This window comes from Papio anubis, chromosome 10 (genome assembly GCF_008728515.1).
Source record: "Papio anubis isolate 15944 chromosome 10, Panubis1.0, whole genome shotgun sequence".
Lineage (NCBI taxonomy): Eukaryota > Metazoa > Chordata > Mammalia > Primates > Cercopithecidae > Papio > Papio anubis.
In genome coordinates, this window is record NC_044985.1 from 113,848,840 (window position 1) to 113,856,145 (window position 7,306).

At 49.5% G+C, this 7,306-nt stretch overlaps 1 protein-coding gene across 1 annotated transcript in view; it reads right to left on the bottom strand.

The window, feature by feature from the left end:
* Window positions 1–6,374, bottom strand: part of SLC16A14 (solute carrier family 16 member 14) — a 35,927-nt gene extending 29,553 nt beyond the window's left edge. The window contains exon 1 of the mRNA XM_003908064.4: window positions 5,595–6,374. The gene's annotated coding sequence lies outside the window, so the exon portion shown is untranslated. The remainder of the gene's footprint in view (window positions 1–5,594) is intronic.
* Window positions 6,375–7,306: the final 932 nt, after the last annotated feature.

Below are 7,306 nucleotides of genomic sequence, written 5' to 3' on the forward strand. Positions count from 1 at the left end.
CAAACGCCAATTTCTTCATCCCTTCGAGTTATCATTAGGATGGAGTCCCTTCAGCACCTTCTCCCAGCTACTGTGTGTGATTTTCTCTCCTTCCCCTCCTCTCTCCTTCCGGCCTCCTCACCCTCTTCTGCTCATCCTTCAAGATTCAGCTAATTTTTAATAGTGAAACCCTGAAACAGTGAAAAAAGACCCTGAAAACATCTTTACTATTCCAACATCAGAATATTTGTTAAATCAATCGATTGTAGCATAGCTAGACAATGTAGGTCTGTCATCTATAATAAAGTTCACACTTTAGCGTGACCCTCTACATTTTCAAAGAGCCCTAGACAGCTTTATTTTTGACATATGTAATCATCTCTTTGTTATTTCTACCAAGACATGTATCCATAGGAAAAAAGACTGGAGCAAAACAAAGAAAGAAAAACAAAGAAAAATGTTGATGGAGATTATTCTTTGAACGATGGTCTTATCAGGAATTTCCCCCTTCTTTCTACATATCTTAGTGGTGAGAAATTTCCTCAATATGCCAGGTGTGGTGGCTCATGCCTGTAATCCCAGCAATCTGGGAGGCTGAGGCAGGAGGATTAGTTGAGCTCAGGAGTTTAAGACCAGCCTGGACAACAGTGAGACCTTGTCTCCGTAAAAAAAAATTAGCCAGGCACATGTGGTGACGCATGCTTGTGGTTCCAGCTATCTGGAGGCAGAGGTGGGAGAATTGCTTGAGCTTGGGAAGTTGAGGCTGCAGTGAGTCGTGATCATGCCACTGCATTACAGCCTGGGAGACAAAGTGAGACCCTGTCTCAAAAAAAAAAAAAATTCCTTAATAGATACATATTACCTGTATTATAAGAAAATAAAAGCCTATCTTTTAAATATTTTTTTTTTTTTTTTTGAGATGGAGTCTCGCTCTGTCGCCCAGGCTGGAGTGCAGTGGCCGAATCTCAGCTCACTGCAAGCTCCGCCTCCCGGGTTCACGCCATTCTCCTGCCTCAGCCTCCCGAGTAGCTGGGACTACAGGCGCCCGCCACCTCGCCCGGCTAGTTTTTTGTATTTTTAGTAGAGACGGGGTTTCACCGTGTTAGCCAGGATGGTCTCGATCTCCTGACCTCGTGATCCACCCGTCTCAGCCTCCCAAAGTGCTGGGATTACAGGCTTGAGCCACCGCGCCCGGCATATCTTTTAAATATTGTCTGGATCAGCCTCTTACCTCCAGGTAAATTAGTGGCTGACTTGTAAAAGAGAAAACAAAACAAGATGACCTCTATTGGGAAGTCTTCCAGTCTGTCTTGGGTTTCGGGCTTGTGTGTGTGTGTCTGTGTGTCTGTGTGTGTGTGTCTGTCACCCTCCCGGTGTCTGAGCCTGCTTGGGGCTAGAAAGGGATGGGGCAGCCCTTGCTCTCCAAAGCTCACAGCGCAGGGCAGAGTTGCACTGTCAAAGGGCCAGTGGATGAGCCCAAAGAGGGTTCAGAAGGGATGGCTGGTGGTTGTCTTCCCTCTGCCTCTGTTGTGTGCAGAATCCTGAGGAGCCAGAAAAAGGGGAACCAGGCAGCTTGACACAAGGTGTGAACGGCTCATAGAAGTATCATTTTGCTAACCATGGGACAATGCTCAGCTGTGTTTAATATGATGAAACAACAACACATGGCGTTTTCCTGAAGTTCATTTACAACAAGAAAGGCTTTGAAGTAATACAAATTTAAAAGTTAGAGTTTTTTAGGCCGGGCGCCATGGCTCATGCCTGTAATCCCAGCACTTTGGGAGGCTGAGGTAGGCAGATCACCTGAGGTTGGGAGTGTGAGACCAACCTGACCAACATGTAGAAACCCTGTCTCTACTAAAAATACAACATTAGCCGGGTGTGGTGGCTCATGCCTTTAATCCCAGCTACTCGGGAGGCTGAGGCAGGAGAATCACTTGCACCCAGGAGGCAGAGGTTGCAGTGAGCCAAGATCGCGCCATTGCACTCCAGCCTGGGCAACAAGAGCGAAACTCCATCTCAAAAGTAACGAATAACAACAACAAAAATACAAAAGTTATAGTTTTTCAGCCCATGGGTTGAAATATTAAGCACTTTTCTAAATCAATGTTAAGAACTTTATATTCTTACTGAATTATTTATGGGTGAAGAGATGTAGGTGCCATCAAACTGCTCTTGATATTTCCAGTTTGTTCATAAATAAGTGACACTGAATAGCATTTAATGGACAAATTTTATTCAAGAGGCACAAGGGTGCATGTAGAATGTAGTGTCAAATGCAGAGCAGTGGCGGCAGGCAGGGGTGGGGCAAAAAGTTCTTTTATTTTTTTGAGACGAAGTCTCACTCTGTTGCCCAGGCTGGAGTGCAGTGGCACGATCTCGGCTCATTGCAACCTCTACCTTCCAGGTTTAAGCGATTCTCCTGCCTCAGATGCCTGAGTAGCTGGGACTACAGATGCACACCACCATGCCAGATAATTTTTGTATTTTTGTAGAGATGGAATTTCACCATGTTTGTCAGGCTGGTCTTGAACTCCTAACCTCAAGTGATCCACCTGCCTTGGCCTCTCAAAGTGCTGGGATTACAGGCGTGAGCCAGCATGCCTGGCCCAAAAAGTTCTTTTGGATCCTCAAAAGGCCCCTATAGATCTGCTAAGCAATGGAGTCCTTTGTATTTCACACTGAAATCTCTCCAAAAGTAATTACTGTTTTGACTATTCATGGTTAACTTCTTTTCTAACTAGTTAATGAAAACAAAACAGAAAAACAAATGTTTATCCCTTCAACTCCAAGATTGCTTTTAGCATTCATATAATTATATGCATATATAATTATATATGTATTTATATAAGATATAAGAATAACTTTAATATTATAATCCTACTCCACACCTGGCGAGAGGGAGAACTTAGAGGGTGTATCTGTACCCCCAGGCTCCATATCCTTGTCCACCGTAGGGCCTTCGAGCTCCCTTACATTTTCTATATCCTGACATACATGTAGAAGGACAATATGCATGTGGCACACTGACGCAGTGAATGTGGGGCTTCTACTAAGGATTAATATGTAAAATGTGACAGAACATGCTGGCTCACGCCTGTAATCACAGCACTTTGGGAGGCTGAGGGGGTTGCATCACTTGAGATCAGGAGTCTGAGACCAGCCTGGCCAACATGGTGAAACCCCTTCTCTATTAAAAATACAAAAATTAGCCGGTGTGGTGGTGTGCACCTATAGTCCCAGCTATTTGGGAGGCTGAGGCAGGAGAATTGCTTGAACCTGGGAGATGGAGGTTGCAGTGAGCTGAGATGGCGCCACTGCACTCTAGCCTGGATGACAGAAGGAGACTCTGCCCCAATAAAAAAAAAAAAAAGTAAACAGTAACCCACTCTAAGCAAGCTTGCTATTGGAAGCTTGGCAAAAAATACTAGGGCCTCGTTCTGAAGAGGGTGAAATAAGAAAATGGGAAGATTACGGGAGCAACAGTCAGCCTTCCATTCTCCCCAAATGAGTTCATAGACGATGAAAAAGAAATTGTAAATGGGGGGTAACATATGTAGGCTATGAAATTGGGTCAGCTACATATTTACGTGATAATAGGCAGAAATGAAAATAACAGATCCTTCTAGGGTGTATCAGATATTGGAACAAAATTAAATTTTCTACAGCTGTGTAGAAAGTTTTACAAGCAAGTCTTTTTTTTTTTCTTTTCTTTTTGACGGAGTATGGCTTTGTCGCCCAGGCTGGAGTGCACTGGTGAGATCTTGGCTCACTGCAATCTCTGCTTCCCGAGTTCAAGCGATTCTCCTGTCTCAGCCTCCCGAGTAGCTGGGACTACAGGTGTGTGCCACCGCACCTGGCTAATTTTTGTATCTTTAGTAGAGAAGGGGTTTCGCCATGTTAGCCAGGCTGGTCTCGAACTCCTGACCTCGGATGATCCACCCGCCTCGGCCTCGCCTCCCAAAGTGCTGGGATTACAGGCGTGAGCCACCGCGCCAGGCCAAGTCATTCATTTTTAATTTGGCTATTGTTATTACATTGCATGTGATGAGCTCATTACACATAAGGAAAGCCGGAAGCACCAAGCTAAAATTAAAATTACCGTCTCCCCCAAAGTTACGCAGAGCGTGGTGGTAGCGGCTCTGCATCCCATGCAGGTGAGTGCGGGGTTCACCCTTAATTCGGCTCCGCGGGCACTTCCGCGCTCTCCACCTGGTGTGTACAGGGCATTTGGGGCCTTTAGAGGGCGCACTTGCAGCCAGCAGGCTGAAGAGGCCGCCGCGGAGAAGGCTGGGGAGCTGAGCTGGTGCAGAGACAGCCCAGGAGAAAAACAGAACCAAAAAAATCACACAGAATAAGGAGGACTCAACACATACATGCTTCTGGGTCACGGACTGTGCTTGGTGGCTTCTCCAACGCGATCCAGTCCCATTGGCATGAATGTCCCCATTTTACAGATGAAGAATCTGAGCCATCAAATGGGAGCAATGAAGCTTAGAGGGGTTAAACTAGCAGGCGGTGGAAACCAAATCGGAAATCAGGCCTGCAGGATCCCAAGCCTGTTTTACCTCCTCCCACCCCCAACACTCCCTCTCTCCCCTTTCCTCTTTCTCTCCTCTCTCTCTCTCTCTCACACACACACACACAGACACAGCCGCACACACACGCACACGCAAACAAAGAAGCCAGACAAGGCAAAGGAGAATCTCTCTAATCCCCAATAATGGCCCTCAGTCATCCTTGTTAATGAGCCCGAATCAACTTTTCCTCAGTCAAAACACGGCTTAATTGGAAAGCAGAGTTGAGCTCCTAAAACATCGTCATGGCCTTGGCAGCGTTTAGCCCCGAAATGGCCGTCCCCGGTCCCTCACCCCATTTCAGCCTCTCTTGAGGAGCCTCGATCAGAAGCGCTAAGGGGGCCCAGCCTCTGCGCGCCCTGGGCGTGGGATCCTGCCCGCGGGGTACGGCCTCCGCGCCCCACCCTCCGAGCTCCCTCCCCCACCCGCGCTTGGTGCTCCCACTCGGCACCCCGAGATCACGTCCCCGCTTCGGGCACCCAGCATCCCTCGGCGCGTTCGGAAGCCAGCAGCCCCGCGGGGAAGCCGGGCAGGCTGCAGCACCACAGCCTGTGCAGAGAGGCATCCACAACCCCCGATGTCTCTAGGCGCAACCTGGGGTCCTCCGCTCTGCGCCTCATCACTGTCCAGTTCGAGTCCCAAACCGGCCTGGAGAGCAGACGGGCAGCGAGGCTGGGCTCCGGGCAGAGAGCGCCTCTCCAGCCAGACGGGGGTGCTACGGATGACGCTTGCGGGGTCCCGGCCGGCTTGAGCAGCAAGGCGCGCGTCCCCAGGCTCCGTCTGGCGGTCTGCCCTGAACCGCCGGTTACCCTGCCCGCCCGCAGTTCCCGAGCCCCCGCGGCGGCCTTTGTACTACCACCCGCCCCGGCACAGCCTCGCCCTCCACCGCCCGGGCAGCCTTTCCGGAGCCTGCCTTGGGCTGGGGCCAGCCCTTCCCGGGGGTTCCTGGGGTGCAGCGGCCATCCGAAACCAGGCTCCGATGACCCCAGCGCCGCTCCATTCCCCAGGCCCGCGGCGCGCGCGACCTCGGATACTCACCGCCCGAGGCCCGCTGGGCTGCGGCCTCACTCGGTTCCACGCCCGGATCCTCGAACTTGCTGCTCTGCTTGGAGCCCCCTGAGCTGCTGGGTATAGAGATTTGTTGCAATGTTGCCTATCATCCTGGAGATGCGGGTGCCTACAGCTCTGCTCTCCGCCGGGCTCGGTGCGCTCTGTGCCGGGCTCCCGGGGTCTTCCGCCGCTCGCTGCCAGGCCAGATGAGCGTTTGGTGGAGCCGAAAGCTCGACGCCGCAGTCCAGGTGGCTTTAAAAAGGGTGCGTTTGGAGGTGCCCAAACCTAACCTGGGCTTCCTTCCAATCGGAGCAATTTCAAATCTTCATGCTCGTTCATTCCTATACCGGCTAATTCTGGTTTGGCAGGGAAAAAAAAATGTAGTCACCTCACATGCACACTCTTGTGGCCGGTTGAAGTTTATAGCTTTGGCTGAGGTTCCACTAAGGCGCTGCACATTTATCACTGGAGGAAAGGTCCTGAAACCTAATCCAGGATGCAAGTGAGACTAGCAGTAGCCTCCATTTCTCTGAGATGCTAGAGAAGGGATGAAACAGACCCTTACTGCAATATTTTTGGCCAAAGAGGACTCAAAGTCCCTTACTCTCTCTCCTTTAGAGATATGAGTTTCACTACATTGCCAGGCTGGTCTCCAACACTTGGACTCAAGGGATCCTCTGACCTTGGCCTTCCAAAGTGCTGGGATCACAAGCTGAGCCACCGTGACCAGTCAGTCCCTCATTCTTGGTTCCACTCTGGGTCCCACCTCTCCTTGCTCTTTCTGCACGTCCATTACCTACTTTCGTGGGCACCAGGCACAACTTTCATCTCAATGTCTCCCTACCTCATTCCCAGCAGGGCACACAACACAGTGCTTTGCCTTGGACAGTTTTCTGTATTATTGAGGTGAATGCATGAGTCGATGAAGGCTGTGCTGTTTTTTTCCCACCTGAAGGTTTTGCAGTAGTTCTCTACTGCTGTTGTGATAAACTGCGATATTACTGTGATAAACACAGTAATAGCAGAGGAAAACCACACAAATTCACTATTTTATAGTTCAGGAGGTCAGAAGTTTGAAATGCGTCATACTGGGCTAAGATCATGGTGCTGGCACCTTGAAGGCTGTGTTCCTTCTTGTGGCTGTAGGGGAGAGCAACCAGCTTTTGTGGGCCGCCCACATTCCTTGGCTGGTGGCTCTTCCTCCATCTTCAAAGCTAGCACTGCTGCGTCATTCTGTCTTCTTTCCATACTCACATTGCCTTGTCTCCTCTTTTCTGCCCCCACCCCTTTCCACTTTTAGGGACCCTGGGGATTACATTGAGTCTAATGAGATAATCCAGATAATCTCTCTATTTTAAGGTCAGCTGATTAGCAACCTTAATTCCATCTGCAGCCTTAATTCCCCTTTTGCCAGGTAAGGTAACAAATTCAGAGGTTCCAGGGATTAGGATGTGGACATCTTTGGGAGACCATTATTCTGCCAGCACAGATTTCCTTCTTTCTTCCTTCCCTTTTTCTTTTCTTCCTTCTTTTTCGTTTCTTCGAAAAAAAAAGTCACATGTATTTCATATTGCCTTTTTGTTTGTTTGTTTGAGATAGGGTCTCACTCGGTCACCCAAGCTGGAATACAGTAGCATGATCACAGCTCACGGCAGCCTCAACCTCCTGGGCTCAGGTGATCCTCCCATCTCAGCCTCCTG